Genomic DNA, 15,396 nt, shown 5'->3' with positions numbered 1-15,396 from the left:
TTAAGTGGTTAGAGAATGTAAAGTGTGCGTGTGGCCCTAGCCATGCTGCCCACTTCCTCGCCACCCAAGCCATCACCCCCCTCCCCTTCGCCATGCTGCCGGGCCTCTTCCACTCGCCCATCCTGTCCTGTGATTGTCTCTGTGTATTTATGAAGGGTCCGGTGTAGCAGTCTCAGTGCTTTCTGGGGGGAAGGGTGCATTTGTGTGTCTGCTTATTACCATGTCACATGGGTCTGAGTTGACAATGTGACCCCTAACCTGAGGGGTAGATTGCATGTCATTGGGAGATGCTCAACTTGAACCTTGACTAAGTTCAAGTTGTAAAACAGCCACTTTACTTCCTGACACAGTTGAACTGGGGCAAGAGATTGAAATAAAGGGAACTCAGATGGAAAGTGACATTGTCTGATTGGGGTCAGAGGACAATAGTTTTGCGTGAGGGAAACAAAAGCTGTGTGTATGTCGGGAAGGGGGCGGGGATTCCATTATCCCAGGCAGATGTACCATCTGGACAGAAAAGTTTCCCCAGAATGGACAACCAGGGTGAGGTCTCTGGGCTAGAAGGACTTCTCCATCACTACCCTCCAGGGTTCTTCCAAAGGCAAAAGGGTGAATGCAGAAGTTCCCAAACTTTCTCCTTTCCATCACCTTCATGGCACCCCTAGGCCAAAAAACAAAACAAAACACCGACAGTTCCATTTGTTAAGCCTCTGGGTCCAGATGACTTAATAAGACTTTATGTCCTAACAGCTTAGTAGCCATCAGGGGAAACAGTAAATATGAATTGAAAAATAAAATTTTTGTTTCATTCTTAAATAACCACAGTGACTTCCTAATAGGATGGTGCACATATTGAGCTCTACGAAACTGGGAAGCAGATTGAGTACTGCATATTGATTTTCATGTATCTGCTTTTTATCACAATGAACCCTGAAATCCCAGCTTTGTAAGTGGGTTTAGTGTTGAAACCGCGAGTGACCTAGCGCTAGTAGTTCATGTGGAGTCCCACGGATATTGAGTAGCGCTGTATTTCCCTGGGCACCAAGCACACATGGTTAAGAATACGGGCTTGGAAACTCACCTGCCAGGATACGAATCCTGGCTATACAACTCACCATGTGACCTTGGGCAAGTCACTTTAGCTTCTAGTTCTTTAGTCTTTCCATGTTTAGAAAGGATGTAATAATAATACCGACCTCATAAGGTTTTGGGGGTGGGAATTAAATGAAGTTCCTGCATGTAAAGCATGTAGCACAATAGTCATAGAGCGGACACCAGGTCAGGCTTGCTGCTCAACACGGTAGAGCCTTATGAACCAACCACACATGCCCATTAGCAGAGACAGTCTCAGGTTATAAAATTATCAAAACCCTCTTTCACTCTCTAATTGCCCTGGTTTGGAGCATAATTATATGGTCACACTCTATTTATTAACTCATTCAGTGCTCCTACAGGTTATAGGCACTGAGATTCATATCTAGGCAGTCACACTCCAGCGTCCTTGCTCTCAACCACCGGAGCAGTGCTTCTTGGGGAGATTTTGTGCACACATACAAACACACACACACTGCAGAGATATTTGGTAATATCTGGAGACATTTTTGGTTGTCACAACTGGGGAGTTGCTACTGGCATCCAGTGGGTAGGGCAGAGGCTAGGGCTGATGCTGAACCTCCTACATGCACAGGAGAGCCCCCAGACAAAGAATTGTCCAGCCCAAAATGCCAATAGGGCTGAAGTTGAGAAATCTTGTATTGGAGGCTATGATCTCTTGGGACTTCCACAGACTTTACCTCTTACTGTCGTTCTCTGTTGTAAAGTCCCACCAAGTGGCAAAAGCCAAAAATGTTATTTTCCTGGTGGGGTTACACTAAAAACTCTCTAACCCCTTTAACCAACCTACAGTGAGGCTCGGTGCATGCTGTGACCCCAGGCGTGCACAGCTGTCAAATCCCCTTGGTCCATGGGGCCGAGCATGGAGTCATCAGGGTAGACGGACCTCAGGTGTTCTTCAGAGACAAGAAGGCAGGAAACTGCTTGCTGAGCCCTAGTGAATGTTGTCTATATTGCTTGTGGTCATTAATTACTATTATTATCAGGCTCATTTGCCTCTTTACACTTAGATAAAATGTTACAAATGGAGACAAGGATCCACCAAGTGTAAATATAGACAGTCTAGTTCTGAGCTAAAGGGAAGGCCTCATGGAGGAATGATTACTATTCTTTTTAGTTTATATTTATTTTTAACCAAACAGGAGGGGGCTTTTTCTGTGTCTGTAGTTTTTTTATTTTTCCTCTGGAAAATTTTTTAAAGTTTGTGTGCAAATGCTTACTGTCCTATTTCATCGTCTTCAAACCTCTTTGTGAGTAGTCTGTCATTTATCTGTCTATCTATCCATCTATCATCTATCTATCTATCTATCTATCTATCTATCTATCTATCTATCTATCTATCTATCTATCTTGGATTTGAGACATAAGTCCTTGCAGAGATCAGAGTATCTCCTTGCACAATTAGCATCTATTCTAGAGGAGAATGCAAAGAGTGCTCATCCCTGTGTAATGATTTGCAGTCTCCCTCCTGCCTCTGCACCTCTGCTCTATCTTGTCAAGGAGGGTCCCCACCACACCCCTGGCCCAGTTGCCCTGAGCGTTCACAGTCAAGTAACCCCTTCAGCCAGGCCAGTGAGGTGAAGGACGCCAGTTTGTACTCTGAGAAGCTCCTTCTTCAAGGAAGCCCAAGAGTTCCCAGGTAGACAAGGCACTGAGTGCAGTTCCGGCACCTGCAGAAGTGGGGAGGCCTGGGAGATCCTGGGGAAGGGCAAGTGCTTCCGAATGCCTCAGGCCTGCCATCTCCATGGCAGACCTATCAGCCAAAAGAAAGAAGTCCAAGTACAAACTGGGAAATGAAAAAGCTAAACCCAAGTGGAACATGTGATCAGCCACCTGATTGTGAAGTATTCACACAGGAGCGGCCCATGGCAGGGATCTTCAAATGAGACGGGGCGGCCTGGCCACAGCCAGTGTATGCAATGCTTTATATACATTAGAGGAAGTGCCTGCCCTGGGCAGTTAGGAAAAGGAGTCCTTCCCCAGGGTGGGTGCTACTTAGACTCTGGGCTTGGCAGCAGGGCCTGGCCAGGTTTCAGCCCCATGTGGTCCCTCAGGCGGGTGTCCTTTGCAGGACCTGCCACCTGCTGCATGGGTTGTGGGCTTGTGGCAGCAGGGGTCTGTCTCACTGGCTCTTCTGCCCACTTGTTGGTGGTTTCTGCCCTCAAAGCCCAACCCCCATGCCCTATCACATGGGGGGGGGGCGGCACGCCGACTGGGCAAGAGTGTGTCCCCAAGCCAATCACTTGCCTGGGGAATTTCCTCAGCCCACTGTGGCGGGTGTGTTGTCTGAGATGAAGAGAGGAGAGCAAGGGTCAGCCTTGTAGCAACTAAGAGGACTCCGATGTACAAATCGGCGCTGACTCTCACTCTGATGGCCAGGCCTGACTGCCTGGGTTGGAGTCCTGGTGTGAATAAATCTGGTTTCCTGAAGCAGATAAAGGGGGTGGGCCAGGCCTAAAAAAGCCCCTGCTCCCTTGAGGGGGTCTTAAGAGCCAATCATTTAAGGGAAGATCAGCCCCCACCTCTGAGAAGGAACATTGAGGAGCAGGAGGACTGGCCGGGTAGGGAATACTACTACTACTAATAATAATAATGGAAATCAAATACATGGTAATTACCATATTCCAGGCTCTGTTTTAAGCACTTACTTGCATTAACTCATTTAATCTTCATAACAATCCTGTGAGGTAGGGCGGTGGTTATAAAAGAAAGCTGCTAACTCTTTGACACTCCTGCCTTCAACATCTGGAGCCTAATCCGTGTCTCCTTGCTTGAGGGCTGGACTCACTTGCCTTTTATAAGCGAATATAGCAGAAAAGATGTGATGTGACATCAGGAGCCAGGTTATACACAGGATCTAGCTTCTGCCTGGCTCTCTCTCTGGTATACTTGCTCCAGGGGGAGGTAACCACCCTGTTGTGAGGACTCCCAAACAGCCCACTTAAGGAGAAACTGGGGGTCCTGCCAACTGCTAGCACCAACTTGCCAACCACCTTGGAAACAGATCTTCCAGCCCCAACTGAGCCTTCAGATGACTGCAGACCTGGCCCCCAGTGGACTGAACCTCTTGTGTTTCACCCAGCTAAGCTGCTCCTGGCCCACAGAAACAAAGATAATAAATATTTATTGTTGTTTTAAGCCACTAAGTTATGGGGTAATTTGTTTGATAGCAAAAGATGACAAATACAAGTTGGTACTTTAATTACCCTTATTTTACAGATGTGGGGTCAGAGCATAGAAATGTCGTGGACTTTGCCTAAGGACCTACCTAGTAAGGAGATCTGACACCAGCCCATCTGGCTCCGGGGCCCATGTGCTTAACCTCCACAGTGAACCCTTCTACTCAAAACCATAAGGAAACTGAGATAGGGCTTGGGGTCCTCAGCAGTGATCCTTCAAGCTTGACTACTCTTGGGTGGTCCTCATTTTATCAGTGGGCTCTAGTCTTCCTGTCCAAACTGGGAGTTACCAGGAGCAGTTTTTTCCTGCTTAAATTGGCCAGAATTAACTCCTTTGCCTGTTGCCAAGATGCCTAATCAATGGAAGACATGCTCTCCCCAAACCCTGTTGTTTTAAAGATGGTCTTATTTTAATGGCAGCCAGATTGCCTCTAAGACAGAAGCTTAAACTCATAAAAGGGATCTTGGTGATCATTTTGTTCCATTCTTCCAAGGAGACATGCAATCAAAGCCTTCAAATACAAATTTTTAAATTCAGAAAGGAAATCAGATAGGGATGGTCCATTTCTACTTAAGCAGCAGCTTTCCTCTGTGCCCCCTCTTGGCCAGGGGTGACACTGGCCAGCCTAGTACGGAAAGCAGCCCACTCAACACAGCAATAGAGCACGTACCACACGCCAGACACCAGGCCCAGCCCTAGATACGCAAAGACAGGAGGTAAGTGACGCCAGCACCAGCCCAGAGAGCCTTCTTCAGTCCAAGATGTGAATTCACTGAAATTCTGCATGTCCCGAGGAGACCACAGGCTAAGGTCTTACACAGTGTGTTGCATGATTCCTCTTGCATCACTTTTTTTTTCTACTTTATTGGTTCTATGTTTCTGATTACAAAACGGGAAGATTTGGAAAATGCAAGAAGTAACTCAGAGAAAATAAACATAATCATTATTCTTCCATCAAAAATAATCCTGTGAGATTTTGCTGTTTAGCCTTCCACTGTTTTTTCTGTATATCTGAGGCTATCTATAGGCATATGGGTATTTTACAAATGAGGGGTCAAGGTTCACACACTATTTTGTAATATGCATTAAAAATTTTTTCCTGGGAGGTGACTTTTCTGTTCCATTCTTCAGTTCTCCCAGTGCACATGATTGCCTCATGATCCAGTTAAGCCCATCTCCTACTGCCCAGGGCACCAATAAACCACACACCTACAAACCACATACAGTCTCCAGTAATGGTTTCCAGAGGCCAGTCCTTGATTTAATCTCCACTGGTCTAAAGTGAAATTGAGGAAAATACAGACCACGTAGTTTATCACAAGGCTAAATACAGGATTTATATAAGTATAGACCTCTGCATTTAACAACACTGCCATGTTATGCTCTTATCTCATCCTGAAGACGGCTCTCCAGAACTGGTAGCACAGCGTCCAGCATGGCAAAGGGAGGGAGTTCAGCTCCCATGGCTCGTTAGGCCCTAATTTAGCAGACCCTATCTCTTCTCTGAGCTGGAGGTGATGCTGGGTCCCACACAGAGTATAGATGTGCAGTTGCTGAATCCAGCTTGATGGAACATTCTAGAATTCTACTCCAGGAGCCACAGAACTACAATGCATGGAAGTGGTCAGAAACCCAGCCCTGAGGGTCTCTGCCGATTCTGTTCACCCCTTTGCCTCTGGGGCTGTGGGCTTAACCACGCTGGCTGCCTGCTGAGATGCAGAGTCCTGGGCATGAGCAGCCACAAGCCCAACAGTGAATATTTGCTGGAAATGCCTTATCATTTAGGTGGCAGCTTCCAACGTTTGATTCCAGCTCTGTAGCTCACTGGCTGTGCTCCATTGGACAAGTGACAGCACTTCTTTGGACTTCTGTTTCCTTGTGTATAAAATCAAACTAACAATACCTCTCTCGCAAGCTCAACTAAGATAATGAATGTCAGGCCTTAGCACAGTGCCTAGCACATGGCAAGGACTGAACAAATGCAAGATTGTGTTATTGTTTTAGCCCTCACACATAGTAGATGCTTAAAATTTTTTTAAATAATTGAGTAATTAGATAAATGAGTGAAAAGGAAATTTTGGGGTTTTGTGTGTCCTCCAGATATCTCTCTCTGCTACCTAAGGCATGGTCCTTTGGGAACCTCCTGGGAAAGTGTGTGGAGAGCCAGGAGGGGAGGAGAGAGCCATCACCATGCTAGTATTCTCCCCAATAACCCCCCCCCGCCCCCTCCCACACTCACACACAGATAGAGGAAATTAAATAGCTCCGCGAGAGGAAATGGTACACAAGAGAAGTCAATTTGAGAGAAGTATAGTTGGTATAGGACATGTCCTGAGAATGGGGTCCTTCCCTTTCCGGGAAATATAAGCCAAGGTGATATAGGTCCCCAAAAATGAGAAGAGACATGGGAGAGAAAGGGGGAGTCCAGTGAGGGCACAAGTCACCAGAGCTGGGACTATGTGGAGGGGCTGGGAAGACACACTAGGCCTTGAGTGATGCACTCAGTAGTTGATTTCCTTTGTGCTGCATGTGTTCATGTTCACCAGCCAGCAGCCAATGGGCAGCCTCCCAAGAAGGGCTCCAGGTAATAATGAAAGAGGCCTGGCAGGACCAAGACCCTCAGAGCCGAGGGAGCTGGGTTTATGAACATATTGTAATGGAAGAGCCTGGCGAAGGATCTTTGTGCCCCTGGGCACAGCCATAGACCTTTTGGGCCTTGCCATTGCCCTCTTGGGCCTCAAGTCCTTCTCTCTCAAATGAAAATGTTGAACAAAATAATTCTAGAAAACCTGCCCTCCAGGGTTAGATAGGAATCTGGGGAGACCTTGACAAGCTGCTCTACACTGCCCCCTCGTGGCACTTGGCTACAGTGACCAATGCCTCTCAAAGCTCAGGTGTCTGTCCATCCATCTATTCTTCCATCCATCTATTTATCCATCCATCCATCCATCCATCCATCCATCCATCCATCCATCCATCCCTCCCTCCATCCATCCCTCCATACATTCATTCATCTTTCCTTCTTTTCATTCAAAAATACTGATAAGCACTCTGCCAGTTGGTGAGGACTCCATCGCAAATGAGATATTGTTTCTGTCCTAAGGTGAAACTCACAAAACATACATAGATAAATGGGTCAATCGCATAAATACTCCAAAGAAGTCTTGGATGAAATGTCATGGGAGATGGGTGGGGAGAGTAACTGGCTCTCCTGGGGAACCCAAGCAGAATGCTGGTCGGTCATTCAACAGACAAGCACTGAGTGACTCACAGTAATGAACTGGGGTAGGGGCAAATACAAACACAGCAGTGCATGGAAATCACTAGAAGGAAAAGAGTAGACATGGGAAAGCCAAGGAGGAAGAGAGTCATTCTCCACTCATAGGTTCACCTCCTGTTGTACAGGCTTGCAGGCTCCTGACAGGCACTGTCCCGGGGAGTGTGGGGCAGAGACTGCTCTGGGGCATTGTCTTTCACCTGCTTTCTGTGCTTTTCTAAAGAAGAAACCTACCAGAGCAGTTTCTCAACTTATTCCCCCAAAATAAGGTTTCATCTGGGAAAAGACTAAAATCCAATGCTTTAAAAAAATTACTTCTGTCCCTGCAACCTAAGTTTGATGGCTGAATTTATCTTTAGGGCCATTTTAATAGGCCTTTGTTCCTGCAGAGGGAAAAAACAGAGTTGAGTCTTAAGGGGAGAGGATGTGACAAATCAGAGCCAACTGCTCTGCTGCATTAGGGGACCGTGACTTCCCTGTGCGCCTGGTATGTCTCTGAGGAGTGTATCAGCTCCTCATTTTAGAGGTAGGGGAAGAAAGAGACCTGGGTCCACGTGGGGCGGAGGGGGCAATGACAACCTGAAGGAGCAGAGCCACATGGAGCAGGGGTGACCAGATGGTACTGTGCCCTGATCTCAGAAGGGATGAGAGGCACCCAAATGAAGAGACGGGGCTCCTGCTGCTGGTGGGGGTTTGCGTGATGGTTGTTCGGATATTTAAGAATGAAAGCACCCTGGAAATGGGACCTTGAGACATGAATCGTATGCCTATTCATACACATATATACAGTATAGAAATGCTGCTGGGGGTGTATACATACTTGATGGCTGTCCTTCTGAACCCCATTTTGTGACTTGAAAATTTCCAACATTATGGGTCTTGCCTCCCCAAGGTCAAAGGCTTGAAACTGGCTTTCCCAGTCCCTTTGAAACAATGCCTATACCCTAGGCTTAGCCAATCAGACACCCAAGGCACACTTGGCCTTCAGGAGAGGACGTGAGGAAGCTGGGGCTGCACAGAATCCATTTTGGGGTAAGGGTTTAGGGCACAGATATGGGTTTCTGGCATCCAGTGGCCAACACCAACTGTACAAGGTGAATACAGTGTTTGTGCCCTGGGGCGTTGACATTGTTCAGGACTGGGAAGTCTCTAAGAGCAGTTCTCTGACCCTCCCCTCGGAGACCTGTGAGTTACATAATGTCTTTTTCTGTTTGATCCAGCAGAGTGGGGTTGTATGTGAATTTTATTCCTCCTGTGCTAACGTTTTTCTTAACCTCAGAGCCTCTGGCCTGGCTTCATCAGAGTCCCAACCCCCTGGAAAAACACACAGTCTTAACTGAAAGTTTTCTGAGTGCAAGAACCGTATCCTTTCTTCCTATAACCAATGCAGTAATGCGGTTATAAGGCCTGGCCAACTTTCTCCTAGTTTACTTTCCTTCTCTCCAAACTGCATTGCAAAATCACCCATTTTGGTCCTGCCATCTACGTCACCTCCCCTTTCTTCACCTCTCTTGCAATTCCTGTTCTTTCTAAACCTGCCAACAAGATGTTTTTCCATGGCCCAGCATCACCTGGCAGTAAAGAGGGAGCCCCGAGGGAGGGAGCATGTGTGAGAAAGGTAGGTCAGTGACTTCTGTGCCAAGGAGAGGGGGTGAGGGCCTGGACTAGCTGCCCTGCCCGACCAGAAATTAGGAAATAGCCACTCCGGCTGAAGTTGCTGACACAGCGTTCTCTTTTCTCATAACTTGTGTTATGAGAATCTATTCTCTATATTTTATGCATGGAGTTCTTTTCTTTCCCCTTTTTTCGGAGGGGAAGTGGAGGAGTGAGATTTTCTGAATTCAGTTTTTCCTAATTCATTCAAAACAGGTAGCACTTTCTGACCCCTGCTATGTGACATGACAGGAGCTTTCTGGGCATCACCTCCTGTAACTCTTGCAACAGTCTTAGGAAGAAGGTGAGCGGGACTGTTAATATCTTCGTTCTATAGGTGGGAAAACTGAGACAGGGAACTATAATTGTCAGGAGTCTTTTGGTTACAACTAACAGGAATTCAAATCAAAATTAAACAAGCAATAAAGAAAGAAGAGGAAGAGCAGCAGGCGGAGGGGCATAAAGAAAGAGAAAAGGACGTACTGGCTCAGGCGAGAAGAGTCCAGTCGGTGGGTCTAGCTTTAGGCCCCCAGGACCCAGGTCTTTGACCCGTGACTCTTTTTTCTCATTGGCTTTGTTTCCAGTGGCATCCGTCAAGTCCCCTGGTGGGATTAAAGAGGCCACAGCAGCTCTCGCCTGCTTCCCACCAACTCAGCAAACTCTTTTCTAACCTTTGGGCAGAATTCCCAAGGATGGCTGTCCTTGGTGGGGTTGGGGTCACACGCCCATCCCTGTAATCTGCGCTGAGACTGAGGGGGGCAAACTCTACAGAGAAAAGTCCAGAAAAATCTGAGGGCTGACGCCAAAGGTGGGGAAGGGATTCTGGGAAAGTTAAAACAACCGGGGAGGAGGGGGGAGAGGGGATTAAGTAGCATAGAAGTGGACACGCCAATTCAAAGCCAGGTGTGACTTCAGCATCTGCTGTAACTTCATCTGAGGTGCGTGAATGACCCAGGAGACCTGGACTCTAGTTCTGGTTTTGTCACTAGTTAGCTGGTTTGACCTTACAGACTTAACTACTTAGAACCTCACTCTTTCCACTTGTCAAATAGAAATAATAATACTTGTTCAATCTCCCTCATTGAGTTGTTGTAGAAATCAAATTAGACCTTGAATCAAGCACTTTGCAGAGTCAAATATAAGGTATTATGTTATTCCTATGCATAGCTTCCATTTGGTTTGTTGAAATTAGCTTAAAGCCCTCTATATTTTCCTAATTCTTTGTATTATTTTCTGTTTTAAAAACTCATTACAAAAGTAATGCATGCTATAAGCAATTTTAAAATACAGAAAAGGGAAAATAAAATTAGTTTTTAAATGACCTATAATCCCAACCATCCTTAAATATTAACATTTTTGTATTATCTCTTTCTTGTCTCTTTTCCTGGGTGCATGAACACATGCCAATCAGTAAAATGGGCAAGTAGCCTTATGACACTGTTGAGAAGATCAAATTAGATAATGCACGTAAAATCCTTAGCACAACGTTTGAGATTTGGTCCTCAATACATTTCTACTATAATGGTGATAATCCCTGCTGATAAAGTGTCTCACATATTTGACTCCTTAATCAAATTTCTTAAAGAACTGCTTTATGTTTTTGAGCCCCTGCCTCCGCCGCCATCCCTGTGACACCCTCTCTGGGCATGCAAGGCGACTCTCAACACTTCGGGTCTTGGAGATGTGGTTTTGGTTAAAGTCCTAAAGCCAGACTGAAGGTATTCTAAGTGGGTTTCCAGAAGGCAGTTTCCTGAATGAATGTTTTACATATATTGGTGTCCCTGATCAAATGTTTGCTTGATTTATGGCCACATTCTTGAGGTCTGCTGTGTAGTCTCTTTGGCACCCATGTTTGTTTAAAGGTTGAATCATACATTTCATTCCTCGGTGATTTTACTGGAAATTCTAAAGATAAGAACCAAGAGTTTTTGTTTTGTTTTTAATCCTCACACGATATGTTTCCATCAATTTTTAGAGGAAGGGAGAAAGGGGGGGATGGGCGAGAGAGAGAGGGAGAGAAAGAGAGGTGAGAGAGAAACATGGATCAGCTGCCTCCCCTACGTTCCCGAACCAGGAATCAAACCTGCAACCCAGGTGTGTGCCCTGACCGGGATCAAACCCACAACCTTCTGGTGCTGGGACAACCTTCCAACCAACCCAGCCACCCAGCCAGGGTATTTTTCAAAGACAGTCAAACGGTTGAAATCCTTGTTTTTAAAAGGCTCTCATTTACTTGCGCTAAAAGCATGTATTGAGCACCTTCTATGTGCCAGGCCCGTTCAGGCATGAGAGGTGGGAAGGGAAGACAGTCTCTGACCTTCAGAGGCTTAGTCTGTTGGGGTGGGGTGGAGGGGGGAGAGGCAGACACACTCGAGTTCCAGTACTGGTTCTGCCACTCTCTTTGCTATGTGACCTTGGACAAGTGACTTAAACTTTCTAAACCATAGCTTCCTCATCTGTATAATGGAACAATTATAGAACCTCCCGTATTGCGTTACTGTGTGGACAAAATGACATGATACTTATGTACTTAGCATATTAGTTGGTATACTATAAAGACACTATACAGGAGCTCCTGAATAAATTGGATTTTTATTTTCAGGACATCCTGGGAACATAGCTGGGGAAGGCATTCGCATTCCTATTTGAGAGTGGAGGAAGCTGAGCCTTAGGGAAATTAGTGAGTTGCTCAAATCAGAAGCAGAATTTCAACTGGGGTCTGGTGGTTCCTATTTCAGGGCTCTTTCCACAGTAACATGCTCCCCTGAAATTGCCAAAGAAGTAAAACAAAATAAAATTTAAATTTTCAAATGCTTTCTTTTTGAGCTCCAGTAAACATTCATTCCTATAAAGTTCACTCCACAAGAAGGGAATTATTAATGTAGCCATGAGTGAATATGAGAGATTGTTAAATTTGTCCCCAAAATCATATATTGTACTCTGGAAGTTATCTCTTAATCCTCTAGTATTAGCCCCCCCCCTTACCTCTACCTTATAAGAATCAAGTGAAAATGTATATATTCAAACCTATGCAAGATGGCATAGTGCTATTCTGCAAAATCTGTGAGTCAAACAGCAAAGCAGCCTTTTCTCTAACTCTTTTTCTTCTCCTTCATCCAAGCCTTAGATTATTATGCCCTCTGATACTTCAGCATTCAAAACAGTTCGCTTTCTGTGTCTTTGCAGCTACATGACTCTCAACATCATTAATGGGATGTGAAGGAACGCCTTTACTGTATCAGTCTGGTCTGATCCACACCACTGCCCTTCGTCTACTACACCCTCCCCCTTTATCATCAGAAAGTGACCAGATTACTCAGGCCATGTTTTTCTTAAGTTCAGCTTAATGATTTACGTAAGTCCAGGAACAAACACTATTAAAACTTGGATATTATTTGCTTTCTTAAACCTAGCTCAGTCATTGCCTCCTTCGGAAAGCCTCTCCTCTCTCAACTGTGGGTGACTTCTAATGGGGCACTTACCTCACTGTGCTGTCATTGATCTGCATTGATGTCCACCTTCCCTTGGCTCTGCTGCTCTTCTGTCCACCTCTAGCGCCTTGCATGGTACCTTGCCTGTTGCAGATGAGCTAAATGTGTGCTCAGTCAAGTAGTGAGATCAGTGCTTGGCACAGTCCCCTGGAATGGGTGAGATTTTTTCAGGAGAGTTACTTGTAATACCTGTTAAAACATTGTGGTGGAAGATGTACTGGTCCTGGGGTTATTGTCAGATGCAAGCTCATTCTCTTGGGTGCATGCCATTCCTTTTTTCTCTGGTTTGGTTGCTTCGTTTGGAGATACAACTTTAATTTGATTCTCTGAGTGTTCCTACCTGGCTTCTGGACCACAGGATGCTCCCCAGGCTCAGTCTTCTCTGCTCCTTTCTTTGTCATCTCTCAAGATTCTATGCAAACCCCTAGCTTGGTCTTGACCTTTCACCCTTGTTTGGCCCCTTGTTTGCCACTACTACATTGGGCCTTGAATGTCGTACAAATATTTCCCACTTGACCATCCAAAGCCCAATATCATTAGATTCAAAGCTGAGAGCACATCACAGAAGATAAGGAAAACTAGAGAACCAGGCCAATGAACCACTGGATTTACCTTAGAAAGACAGAGCACTGGGGGATCTTGGAAAGAGTACTTTTGCTGGAATCAGGGCACACAAGCCAAAGTGTAGGGGCTCTCACCACCTCTGCCTTCGGGAGCTGAGCCTCCCTCACTCTCCTGCAAATCAGCTGTGTGACCTTGGATAAGACACTCCCCTCTCTGCAACTGTTTCATCAGGAAGACAAGGTTGAACCAGCTCAGTGGGTCTGAATCTTCAGTAAAACATCAGAATGCCCTGGAGGGTTTGTTAATAATGCATATTCCATGCTCCGCACCCCCAGACATTCTCATTTAGATCTGGGGGAGGCCAAGGAATCAACATTTTCAACACACTCCGAAGGTGAAGCAGACTCCCTGGACCAAAAATACTGGAGTAGATGACCTCCTACTTCCCTTCCAACTCTGACATTCCCTCAGCGGCTGGGTTTGGGGATAAAGGGTAGCGAGGAAATGCTAGCAGCCAGCCAGTTGTTTAGGAAGTGTAGCCAAGAAAGCCAGGTGGCAGGTGGAAGGGATGCTCAGAAAGGGTCATAGTCAGTGTCCCTCCGACAGGTGTGTGTGATTGAACCGCATCTGAGAACTCAGTGCTAAGAGAGCAGAAAGGACTAAGCCTGCCTCAGCCTCCTGCCCATCATGGGCTAAACTAGCCACTCCTTCTGCCCTATTCAGATGCTCTAAACAGAGGTTACAAACTGGAAATGGTTGGCCCACGTAGAGGTGATTTTTTCCTACATTTAGAAGTTGGGAGATTTCACATTTAAAGCTTCTGGATTTCTCTTAGAATGTTTAAAAGATCAGCCAGCCACCCTGGGCTCATCCTCACAGGACATTGGCTGGAGCTGAACAACTGCGCCCCCTTTGGGTGAAGGACGCCTTTTCCAGTCTCCACAGTCCAGCTGGTGTCGGAGGCCTTTGAGTTGGGTCCTATCTCTAAGTTTGCCCTGGAGGAATAGTAGAGAGCTATGTACTGGGCGAGTATGGAACTGCCTGCACTTGAGGCTAACGGACAAGATCCTGTACATGACGTTCTTCACCTGCGTGTAAGAATGTTGAGACCAGAGGGCAACTCGCGGTGTTTATCAGATTGTTGTTGAGGCTGTGGACCTTTAGGTTACGTGTTTCTCTATGAAGGCATGCTAGAGGAATCTCCTTATCGTCTCAGTACCAGGATCATCACAGGGGCATTTCTCTTGAAGACCAGCTGTATTTTTAAGTCATGTGAATGGTGCAAGATTGTTTCTGTGCTAACATCTACAAAGTTCAGCACCAAATTCAGGCCTCACCTGTAAGCACTCCCCAGCCTGCCTTGGGGCCGTCCTTATGAGTGCCTCCATTTTACTTCTAAGTCTTGTTTTCTGATTGCTTTTTCCTACTTCTCTTTTATTTGATCTTAGTATGATTTGTATCTCTGAAGAGTCAGGCCTTCAGTTTATATTAGAATAAGACAAGGTTTAAATAAGTGAACTCCCCTACCCTACACGTAAATTAATTATAGCACTTCCTACAGTATTTTATACTTACCTGTTTAGATTTTTCTCTCTTCTGCTAGACTGTATTTTATTACCACTGTGTCACTAATATCTAGCCCAGAGTCTTGCATAGTTGGCATTTAATAAATGTTTGGAATTAAAATTAAAGATGTTAGAAAGCTGGCAGACCAGAGATACATGGAACAGGTGGAGGGATTTGAAAAGGCAGAACTTCTCAGACCAGAGGGATAGAAGAGACCAGGTAGTGTGTTCTGCCATTTTTCTAACTCAAAAAACATCCCATGACTCCAGTTACGACATTGCTTCAGTATACTGTGTCTGGAGGATTCATAAGGGCTTCTGGCATGGTGGAAAGATGGGTGTTGAAGTTGACTTAGAGTTTGAAACCCAAAAATGCCTTTCTTTTAAAAATGATTGTGGGGATTTTCCTGGACTTTTCTGAGCTTCATGTAGTTTTTGGTTTCAATGTATTCTTATCTTTTTTATACTGTATGTTAATCTGTAACTCTCTGGCACTCCTCTCAGGGCAGAAGTTTTAGAATAACTATCTATAAACATACATGCTAGACATATT

This window comes from Miniopterus schreibersii (genome assembly GCF_964146895.1).
Source record: "Miniopterus schreibersii genome assembly, chromosome: 14".
Classification (NCBI taxonomy): domain Eukaryota; kingdom Metazoa; phylum Chordata; class Mammalia; order Chiroptera; family Miniopteridae; genus Miniopterus; species Miniopterus schreibersii.
This window is presented reverse-complemented; position numbering follows the sequence as displayed.